This window comes from Chrysemys picta, chromosome 4 (assembly GCF_011386835.1).
Source record: "Chrysemys picta bellii isolate R12L10 chromosome 4, ASM1138683v2, whole genome shotgun sequence".
Classification (NCBI taxonomy): domain Eukaryota; kingdom Metazoa; phylum Chordata; order Testudines; family Emydidae; genus Chrysemys; species Chrysemys picta.
In genome coordinates this window covers 132,561,500-132,573,359 of record NC_088794.1, presented here as the reverse complement: position 1 = coordinate 132,573,359, position 11,860 = coordinate 132,561,500, and the positions used below count along the sequence as shown (strand labels likewise).

Genomic DNA, 11,860 nt, shown 5'->3' with positions numbered 1-11,860 from the left:
AGAACTAGCAGGATTATGACATTACAAGGGACAAGAAAAGGAAATGGGGGCAACTCTAGTAGCAGGGAGTTTTAGTTAGATTGGTTTAAACTAGGTGTTTGTTGCCAGGCATTTAATCCAAACTGCCCCCACACAGTTGGCTAAATGCTTTCTTTGGGGAAGCTATAACGTCTACCCCTTCAGGTAAGGACAGAGAAAGCTCCAACTCTAGGTTTCTAGTCTTCCAACAAAAACAGGGAAGACAAAATTTAATATGTGATATTTCTAAGGTTAAAAACTTTTCAGTCCTTCATTATACATCAATAAAGAACAACACAAACAAAAAAATAAAATAAAAAGACAAACCTCCTTTCCCCTTGAAGGGTCACCTTCAACTGATTGTGTATTTTTCTGCGATTGTCCCTCCCTATACTTTCCCATTTGTAGCACAGGAGTGCCTGTGATTTCAGCTACCCGATTTAGAGCCAGATTGGCTAATTTTTGTTGCTTGCAGTCCTCCTTTAAAGAAATTACTGTCCATTATGCCTTAATTAGTGGCTTTTAGGATTCCCCAGCCCACTTTTTCCTCACTTGTTGATTTAATGCTTCTTTCCCTGAGACCTTATTTGTTAACATTTATGTGAAGTACATGGAGCTGCCAGTAATAGTTCATTAACTGTTTGATTGTTATGGTGTTGTTTGCTATAGGCTCACTAGGGATTAATTCAACCAGGGGTTACTTGCACATATGCAGGAAAGGGGACAATAGCTTCAGGCAGATTGTTTACTGGTACTTTAAGACAAATCAGATATCCTGTTTTACTCCCAACCATGCTGAGTTCATCAGTAGGGTTTGTAACCACAATCAGTAGGAAGCCAAGTGGAAAAAGCTAGAACAAATAACTTTGGGGTGCACAAACAACACCCCCTGAAGAACAGGGAAGAGGGAGAGGGAGACTGTTTAGGAGCAGATTGAACCCCTGTCTCCAGCAGTTTAGGTGTCTTGGATAAACTGGACCTTCCTAACCTATAGGTAAGAGAGAAATGTGTGCAGAACCCTTGTGTTAAGAACCCTTCTCCCTTGTTATGCTTTGTTTTTGCTGTTGAGATTAAACAATACTTTGTTTGGAAAATACTCCTGAAGGGAAGAGTTGCAGGCACCTGACCCAGTCAGGAATAATAGATGGCACATGGGATGCTATAGGTCCAGGTACTTGGTCTAAGAGTAGAAGAGTTGCAGAATTCCACCCTGAGAGAAGGGAAGACACAGGGCAATACTCATATACTCTTATTCTGTGAATCCATTCATTACTAAGATGAAGGCCAGTAACTCAGGCCAAGCTTTCTGTTTTTCCTCACACATTCAACCATTTCTATGCTACTGGTCAGAAGTATATCCAGGGTAGCTTATCCTTGAGTTTCGATATTACAGATAAATAATTGTCTATGTAATTTAGAAACATCTTTTATGCTGCATGTTTGGCTGTATTTCTTACACAGCAGATAAACTGGATAGTTAAAACCCCCATAAGTATGATATCGTATGGTTTCAAATACTCTAATAGTTGGTCCCGGAAGATTTTATTCTCTCTCTCCTCCAGTCCTGATGGTCTGCAAAAGATGCCTATGGTAGCTGTTATTTGTCATTACCTGTATGATAATTCATAGATTTCACCACCACACTCATAAGTGTCAATTTATATGATCTCATTGGTTCTGAAAACACTTTTGACATATGACATTCCTCCCCCTCTCTTTCTATCTCTGCTATTGAATAAAGACTGCATTTATCCATACTGATATTTGACACTGATGAGAATTTTGTCACCAGGTTTCTGTTACACATGCTGTATTACACGCACTCTCATTTAATATGTTTTTAATCTTGCTTGCTTCCCGTGTTTGTACACGTGTATACAGATGCTTTAGTGCACAAATGCTCTCTATTTTTCACAGCAAAACTCCATCTTTTTATTACATTGTATGTCAGATGTGCCTCTCTGATTAGTTGAATTAGGAAATAGGTCCCTTTCTCTGTCTTTAGTTTAAAGACCACCTGAAATAATCCTGCCAGTTTTAAATCGAGGAGGTCAGAATCCCTCCTGCTTAAGTGGAGACTGTTAAATCCAAACAAACTTTCAACACAGAAGTTCCAATGTTCTAGGAATCCAAAATAGTTCTCCTCTCTCCGTTATGCCACCTGAGCAACCGGACAGCAAACCATTGCCACTCAGCTCAATAATTACATCCACCTGTCAGAAACACGCTCATCCAGCACTCTGACAGCTTTCAGTGAATGTGGAAAAGACTTGGGTTCTGGCAAATCTTAGTGAGTTCCACTAAGAATACCCCATTGCTGATCCTAGAAAGGTTTACTCTAAGACCTGGAAGCAAAAGCACCTCACCTAATCTTTGCCTACATAGTTCATTTCTTGTTAAGTGGTTGTTTTTCAGGTATCAAGATCTCAGACCATTCAAGGTTTTAAGGATTGTACCCAACACCCTGAACCAGCACCTAGAAATTAATGAATAACCTTTTTGAAGGTCCCAACATTCCATCAGTTTTAGGAGATGGATAGTTTCCCTGGGAACTAGCAGAAACTTCTGGCTGGCCTTCAGAAGTTTCCTTAAGAAAAATATATTATGGAAATCCAGCACAGAGGTGTCAAAGGCAAAGATTGCAGTAGCTGAGTCAAGATAGGACAGGAAATTCCTCAACCTCTTTGCCAGTAATATACATAAATGGGTGCTAAGGCTCACTTTCAGAAACTGAGAATCCAACAGCAGCAAAGGGTCCAGTAAAGCCTTGAAGCTGTGAACTGCCATTGTGGATGTACCCATCCACTCCTCCAGGTGCCTCCTCTGCCTGCTAATATCATGGGGGTTGGTGCACTGATTTCTCAGCCCACAAAATAGAACAGGCAGGGCCACCTTCCCAGGGCCATCTTTATGAGACTTTATAATGAGTCCAAACAGAACAACATCAGCTGTAGTAAAACAAAGATGAACTACAACCAACAGTTTCCTCGTACAAACCTGTAGACAGGGCTCCAGCTGTTGCCCCAACTTCTGCCTTGGAGGCACCCTCTTTATATTTTCCCAGCCCCCTCTAATAGGTCAGGGTTAAGTAGCTGCTGCATTAACCCTTTGGGGCCTGATCTCAGGAGTGCCCTTGGACCCTGTCACATATCACTTATGTCTTGTCTGGAGGGAGATTCAGCCAATTTGTCTTTGTTCAGCTCCCAATTTCATTCAGATGCTGTAAGAATGTAGGGTTCAGTGAGAAGCGGCCAACAGATCATCATCAGCATGTCAATTATACTACAGGTCCCAAAGCCCTCATTATATTCTCTGTATACATATATTAAAGTGAGAGGTAACAAGAAGGAGCCAAATGGGGCATCACATATAGGAGCCCTGGGAGTGGAGAAAATGAAAATTCACTCAACAGCTCTCTGAAAGGAAAGGAAAAATCAATTCTAAAGCTGTCCCATCCCACTGACGAGTCAGCAGTGCCTTGTGAACATTGGCATCAAAGACAGCTGACAGCTCTAATAATATCAGTGTGTACACCCTACCTTTATCCATCACTAGGAGCTCCTCAGCCAGAGACGTTGTTAATACAAACACACATGGACACACAGCTTCTTTGGGGGATATACTGATCAATAACCTGCTGGTTTGAACCACAGTAAAAGATGGAATTTAACATTCTACTCTATAGAAGTATGACCTGTGACCAGTGTTGTCAATAAAGAAAAGTTGTTCCAATAAAATCGAGGCCGCTTTGAACCCACCAGAACCATTCTACACTCGAGCGCAGGCTGAGCCACCTTACTCCTCTCCCATCAGGCAACAGTGCCTCTTTACTCCCCACTCCTGGGGCTTGGTTCTGTTCTTGCTCAAGTCCATAGCAGAACTCCCACTGACTTCAATGGTGCAGCATCCGGCTGGAAGCTACTGCTTTTTACCATGATTAGATACAAACAGAATGTGTCTCTCTGCAAAACAAAGAAAACCTACAAAAACACAAGGAAATGGCAGCCCTTATTTATTACCTCCAAACTGCCAGAGTATTTTGGACAGGATAATTGTTTTCTCATCAGAACAGAAACAACTGAAGAAACTGTAGCTGAAACAAAATGGTGCCCCTCAACTCCCACCACAAACGTTAACCTCATGTGCTAGCCAATGACAAACAGCAGTGCCACCCATCAGTCAATTAATACAGGCCAGAAAATGCTGTTGGCCATTTCAGTAAACTCATCCGATGAAATCCTGGCCCCAGTGACAAAGCTACCATTGACTTCAGTGGGGCCAGGATTTTACCCAGTGTCTTTCACTGACAGAAAGGCACAACCAACAAACATGATCAAGGAATTAACACAAAGAACCCCCCATATGATTTCTCACATAGTATTTTATCAACTGAAGAAACTGTCAAGAAATGGAAGGAAAATCCATTGAGAGAATAATACACTGCTACAAATATAAATTAGGAAACTAACAAACATACTCAAGAAAGAAATAATCTGTTATAAAACAAAAACCAAGACCTTAGAAGTTGATGTTACAGAAAGGATAACTCCTTTCTAGGATGTATGTAGAAAGGCTTCTTTTGGAGAGCTAGGAAGATTTCATCATCATTTTATACTGTACTGGTAAGTCTGTACATGGGAATACTGAAAACATTTCTGGGCTCTTTTGTTCAAGAGTGGTCTAATGATGCAGAGAGGTTCAACAAAAGGCGATATGTATTTCCAGGTCTTATGAAAATGAAGGAACAACATTTGTTTAGCTTAAAAACAAGAGAAACACTTTAAGGTGGGAGCATATTGTCTATGTGAATATATAAAGGGAAGAAGACAGAAGTGGGAAAAGAAGTGTTCATGGTGGACTGATGTAATAGCCAGAAATAAAGTCAAAAGAAAGATTAATTTAGCTTAGATATATATAAACCCTCTTTACCAGTAAGGTCAATCAAACAGTGGGACTGTTTGCCAAATGAAGAGAAGGCAAAATAATTGGATGTCTTTAAGGAAAGGTTAAGAACATTTATGGAAAGAGTAATATAAGACACTCACTGCTTGAAGCAGGTGTTTGGATTAGTTTATCCAGGATCTCCCTTTCAAAGCCATCATTTATAATATCTTTCAGTGCTAGAAAATGTTTCCATCAAATTACTACTTTACAAAGCATGAGTTTTACTGATTAAAAAAATGTGCTGAGCATTCTGAGAAATACCAATAACTAGGAAATTCATAAAAAACCCATCGAGTCCCAAATGTTTTACCCATTTTCGGCAGAAGCCGATGCTCTGTAAAGTACAACACCTCCTTATCTCTTCTTTTTCAGTGTTATGAATTGGGTACAGTATGTATACCTAGACTCTGAATAGTCAATCCTTATGTGTAATACTTTTTGTCCACTTTACTATTGTTACATTTTAAAATGTATTTTAGGTGCATTCCTGAGACCAGTCAAGTCAGTTTACTTTCTGTGTTTCTTCTAACTAGATTTGAGCCTTCATTTCAATGGAGAAAGAGATCATTTTAATATATTTAATAAAGCACCATGTTCACGTTTACCTGGATTTAGAGTAAATTATTCTATTTACTAAAAGGGGTATTTATAAGGAAAAATGAACATGCATGCAGTTTGCTTTGAGACAAACATATCAAAATGAAAAGTTCAGTTACAAACTTTAAGACCTTAAAATCTCCAGTGTCTTCTGATACTGGCAGTTTCGGCTTGCTCTCTCAGCTGTAGTAATACTGAAATCTTTCAAAGTATTGTATTTTGAAATCTTTAAGGTAGCCATGTCTGAGGCTGGAGATGCTTGCAATAACTCGGGGGGAGAAATATGTGGTTGGGCAAAAAACAAAAACGCAACCCAAAAACCTTTTTAGTCCAGTCACAGCTGTCAGGCTCTGGCATTCTGGTATTTCATCTTTGTCTGTCTCAACTGGATTTTGTTCACTTACTACTCTAACTATAGAAGCAAGACTATATTTTCGTTCTCAGTGTTCACCATGGGTGTTATTAGCTCTGGATATAGAGTTTATGGACTAAAAAACTAAGTTTATTTCTTCTGTATAAAACTCACATGATGCATTTTTTTGGTTATATATATATATATACCCGTATATGGGTACTTGCTTATGGAGATCTGGTTCCAGCCACAACCAGAAAGTTTCCTCAGTTATTTCTGCCTAACACCTAAGCATTTTTCTAGTCACTTAACATTTTTCTTTTACACATATAATTGCCCATTGTTCTCCACAATGATAATGTTCAACTCTACAGATACTAGAATTAAGGTCTCATTTAGATTATCTGGCTAATTTTTGTTTGCTGGTGAAATCCCATTTGCCCTACTTTAAAAAAAATGCACATGCGAATTTTTCATTTTGTTTGGGGTTATTTAATCTTTCTCTTGTCCAAGCCCATTTTATAATCAGTCACAATTTCTTAGTTTTAAGTTTCTACTGCTCTATATCAGTGATTCTCAACCAGGAGTATATGTACCTCTGGGGGTACTCTGGGGGTCATGGAATGGGTTTAGGGAGGGATCATAAGTGTAGGGCTGGCATTAGGGGACGTCAAGCACAACAACTGCCCAGGGTGCCACATCACAGGGAGCCCCGTGAAGCTAAGTTACATGGTTCAGCCCTGTTGCCTGGGGCTTGGGCTTCAGACAAGGCTCACAAGTGAAAAACAAGCTCAAATATCACACTGAAATGTAAGTACGTTTATATTCCAAATCGATTTTATTGTTATATGGTAAAAATGAGAAAGTACGCAATTTTTCAGTAACAGTGTGCTGTGACAATTTTGTATTTTTATGTCTGATTTTGTAAGCAAGTAGTTTTTAAGTGAGGTGAAACTCAGGTACACAAGACAAATCAGACTCCTTGAAAGGGATACAGTAGTCTGGAAAGGTTGTGAACCACTGCTCTATATCAATGAATTTTTTATCTTATTTATAAAGGATACATGGAGAAACTACATGAACATGTAAATGCAAAGTTAATATTTTATAACAAGAAGTGTCATAAGAATTCACTGCATGAAGAACACGGGAAAAATACAGAAAATGAAGTGGGGTAATAAAACACAGCATTTACATAGGATCTCTCCTAGCTGTGGAACTATCCTTGCTTTCCAGCACCCAAGCCAGGAATAAAGGAGTCTGGCCAAATTCCACCTCTTCATATGATAATATCCCAGAATTCCATCTCACAAAACTGTATTACCTATTTCCGATGAAATTTCCTATTTCCAACCCATTTTCTACATTTCATTTAAGCCTCCCCTAAATACTAAACAAACTACCAATAAAGGATAAACTTCCAAATAAACCAACTAAAAAGTTACTGTATTCATAGATTCATGAATTTCAAGGCTAGATCATTCTGATCATCTAGTTTGGGCTCTGGCATAACAGGCCATAGAATTTCACCTAGTAATTCCTGCATCAAGCCCAAAATGTCGTGTTGAGCTCAAGTATATCTTTTAGGAAGGCAATTGCGATTTAAAGACTTCAAGTAATAGTGAATCCACCACACGCTTTGTTAAATTGTTTCAAGGGTTAAATAAGCTCACGATTAAAAAGGTGCTCCTTATTTCCTGCCTGAATTTGTCAAGCTTCAGACAGAACTAGTATTCCATTGAAAAGGATGTATATTGATATACAATTAAAAATTATATAAAAGGAATTTTTACACAGGAGGTGGGGAAAAAAGTCTTAAGTAGAGATGGTTCCTATGGGATATATATATATATCCATCATCTGAACTTCAAGTTTTGGGTGCATTTGAGGATCTCAAAGTGCTTTGCAAAAGTATATATTTCTACCCTATTTCACAGAGGGAGAAACTGAAGCACAGACAGGTGCTGTAACTTGCCCAAGGTCTCACAATGTGCTTGTGGTAGAGAGGGACCGAATCCTGGTCTCCTGGCTCCCAGTTTCCTAGCCTGAGTGCACTGCCTCCCGTGCAACATGTCAGTGAACCAAACACTTTGTGAGTTTAAGCAAGTCTCTGATCAGCTAGTTGCCCAAATACAGGAAGACTGTAACGCCCACTGATGAAGGCAAGCTGCTGCCACCGAGGATCTTTGTAAAGACCCCTGGGGCCATGGAGAGCCTGAAGGGGAAGACTCAATATTGGTAGTGAGGTGATCCTATTACAAAGTGTAGGAAATGCTTGTGGGAAGGGTGGATGGCTACATGAGAGTAGGCATCTTGTAGGTTGAGGGCAACAAACCAGTCTTCTGGATCTAGGGATAGAATTATGGTTCCTAGAGTCACCATTCTGAAATGCTGTGCAAGGACAAAGTTGTTCAAATTCCAGAGGTTGAAGATTGGTCTTCACCCTCCGGCCCTCTTGGGGAGTAGGAAATATAGACGGAATAGAACCCTCTTCCAACAAACTCAGGTGGAACCAGCTCAGTCACTCCCAATATTGAAAGAGACTGTATCTCCTATTGTAGGAGCTCCTTGTGAGACAATCCCTGAAGAGGGACAGGGAGTTGAGATGAGATGGGGGTAGAGTGGTATATGGAGTAATCCACTGACAGCCTCAAAATCCATTTGTCTGAGGTGATGCGTCCCAGGCAGGTAGGAAGTACGACAGTCAGTTTCCAAAGGTGGGTTGGATGGAACAATTGTACAGCATAGAATCTGGTGGAGGAGTTTGTCGATGCCCTCAACCAAGGCATCAAAACTGAGTCTTATAGGGAGGTGCAGACTGGGTGTTTGTAGAGCAGATTGGGTGTTTGTAGAGGAGGGTGGACCTCTCTTTTGGGGTTTAGATCTCCTTCTGAAGGGCTTAGAGGGTTTGGGGAAGGTGGGATGGTATTGAAAAGGCCTGGATTGCTGTGCAGTTTGAGACCTGCTAAAACATCTTTTCATTGCAGGGACATAAATTCCCAAAGATTGCAGCATTGTAGTCTTTAAGGATGTGGAGAGAGGAGTCAGTGTGCTCACTGAAGAGCATGGGCCCTTCAAAATCAAGGTCTTTGACAGTGTTCTGCACGTCTTTCAGGAGGCCAGACGACTGAAGCCAAGATGCTCTTCTCATAACCATGGCCATGGATCTGGAGGCTGTCAGAGCATCTAGAGTGGCCTGCAGGGAGACTTTATCAACTAACTGGCCTTCTGAGATGAGGGATTGAAATTGGTCTCTGGTCTTATAGCAGGAGTTCAATAAATGTGTGAATTTCAAATAGTTGTTGAAATCATATTTTGTCATTAAGGCCTGCTAGCTGGCAATTCTAAATTGAAGAGAAGTTGATGAGTAGCTCTTCCTGCCCAGTAAGTCCGGTTGTTTGGACTCCTTGTGCAGGTGAGAAGGTTTAGAGTGAGCTTAATGTTTCTTTTCATTGTCTGCATCTACCACTAGATAATTAGGGGTGGGATGGGAGAAGTGCTCCTTTCCTTTTGATCGCATATAATAATTTTGTATCTGCCCATTTATAAATGGCTAGATTTGTGGCGGGTATTTACCACCAAGTGTAAACAGGAGATAGCCGTTCCAATTAATGAGGCACCACTATCTTTCCCTGGGGGTTGGTGTTCAAAATGTCCACGAAAGAGTGCTGGGACTCTTGGACCTCTTCTAGCTGGATTTGTAGCGAATATGCCAGGTGTTTCATGAGGTCTTGAAAGGCCCTGAAGTCATTGGCATAAGATGGCAGTGGTGGCATTACTGTCTCAGCTGGAGGAAGAGGACGTGGCTGAAGGAGGTGAGACCTCTTTAGTCTGTGGTACTTGCTCCTCTTGTGAATCATCCAATACCACGGAAACATGTGGTATTGGAGATTGGTCCATCAGTACTGGAGGGTTATATGGTACAGTTGGATATCAGTGTTCTTTTTGGATAGCATCCTGTGGAATTATTCTCTGAAATGACCCAATGGGTTCCAGTAAGCCCACTGGGAAGGGGGAGTAGGAAGGGAATCTGGAAGGCAGTGGAGGGCTATGTTCGCCAATGGCCAAAGCCAAGATTGGTATCAGACCTGGAAATACGGATCAGCAAGAAGACGGTGAATGCAGGACTTAAGAGGTTGCTGAATCTTCTCTGACCCTCAGAGCTGTGGTAAGATGATGCTACTAGAGCATCTGGGGTAGGTCTGCATGTGTTGAGGTGCCAAGAGGTTTCACAGGACTACCAACAAAGTTGGTGCCCTGGGAGCAAAAGGCTTGTGCATGCAGTACTTATTATGTGGCACCACCACTTTGGTACTGGATACAGACAAAGCCTCAGTGGTACCTTCCTGGGGATGCAAGTTCTCCTGAGAGTGAGTTGTATGGGGTGACCTACTCCTTTTCTTCATTTCCCTGTTCAGGGAAGTATGCTTCCTTTTCCTGGAGGTCTTGGTCTACGGGCCACTGACAAAGTTCCAGCAGACACCTGAAATGTCAAGACCAATGTATGCGGGGGCGGGGGGCAGTGCATGGGAAGCTGACTTTCTTGAGCTAGGGAACGTTCCTTTAGGAGGAGTTTCAGTCTAGTCTGCCATCCCTGCTCATGGACATTGCTTTGCACTCTCCAATCGAGAGCACACAAGCACACACACACATCCTATGCTGGAGCACCCAGAGGGACATATACTCAAAGAAGAAGTATTCATTTCCTGTCAGTATATAATTGGAATAGAATACAGAGTTTAGGTGCATCACCTATACCCAGCCCAGGCTGGTTCTGGCAGGGGAGACCTTGCTTATTCATGTGACAAGTGGACCTTTTCTCAGCTTCCTGAGGCTGAGCCATTGATCCTCTCCTGAAAGGTCCATCTCCGTATACTCTTGTAGTAATCATTTTGGAGTTTCATCTTTTATAATTCCCTCTTCCCTGCTGTCAGGAATCAGACCATCTATAAGCTATTCATATTCACAGTTTCAAGAGTACTTGCATTTAAACTAATTAAATGTTTCATCTACAGGTCTGTGAATGTTGAACACATGCTCAAAGGTGATATTTCTCTTTGGAGTGTAATAATCCTCAGGCATTTTGACCAAACTGATTTTTCCCCTCCCATCTTCAAATAGAAATGTGTTATAAAGCTCCTGGGCACGTTCTCATGCATAATACAGTAACAGTGAGCAGTTCAGTTTTTCCGATATGGTGCTTTTCTCTGTTGCAGACATACGTATTTTGATCAATTCTCCAGTTTTCAGATAGGTAATTTCTATAGGAAACCTAGGTGGGAGAAGTTCAATGGAGGAGTGCAGTGCTCCAGAGACTGGAAATGGAACAGAGAATCTGTCACACACTAGATCACTGGTTCAAATGTTGCTTCCTGTAAATAACAACCAAAAGCAATTTAATGACCTGGATATGAATAAAAATATTTCCCATGACTGGCAGGACAGAAGAATGATGGTGACCAGATGTGATGGGAAAGAGTTGGCATTGCTCTCAGTTACACTGGTACAAATCCAGAGACAGATTCCTGATTTGCAGTGGTGTAACTATTATAATATTTTATTTTTAGATAACATAGAATCATAGGACTGGAAGGGACCTTGAGAGGTCATCTAGTCCAGTCCCTTGCACTCATAGCAGGACTAAATATTATCTAGACCATCCCTGACAGGTGTTTGTCTAACCTGCTCTTAAAAGTCTCCAATGATGGAGATTCCACAGCCTCCCTAAGCAATTTATTCCAGTGCTTAACCACCCTGACAAAGTTTTTCCTAATGTCCAACCTAAACTTCCCTTGCTGCAATTTAAGCTCATTCCTTCTTGTCCTATTTCAGAGGTTAAGAACAATTTTCTCTCTCCTTGTAACAACCTTTGAAAACTGTTATGTCCCCTCTCAGTCTTCTCTTTTCCAGAGGAAACAAACCCATTTTTTTCAATCTTCCCTCATAGGT

At 41.0% G+C, this 11,860-nt stretch overlaps 1 protein-coding gene across 5 annotated transcripts in view; it reads left to right on the top strand.

Moving 5' to 3' along the window:
- The window catches only part of BEGAIN (brain enriched guanylate kinase associated), a 479,190-nt gene that overhangs the window by 663 nt on the left and 466,667 nt on the right, over positions 1–11,860 (top strand). The gene's annotated exons all lie outside the window — the stretch shown is intronic.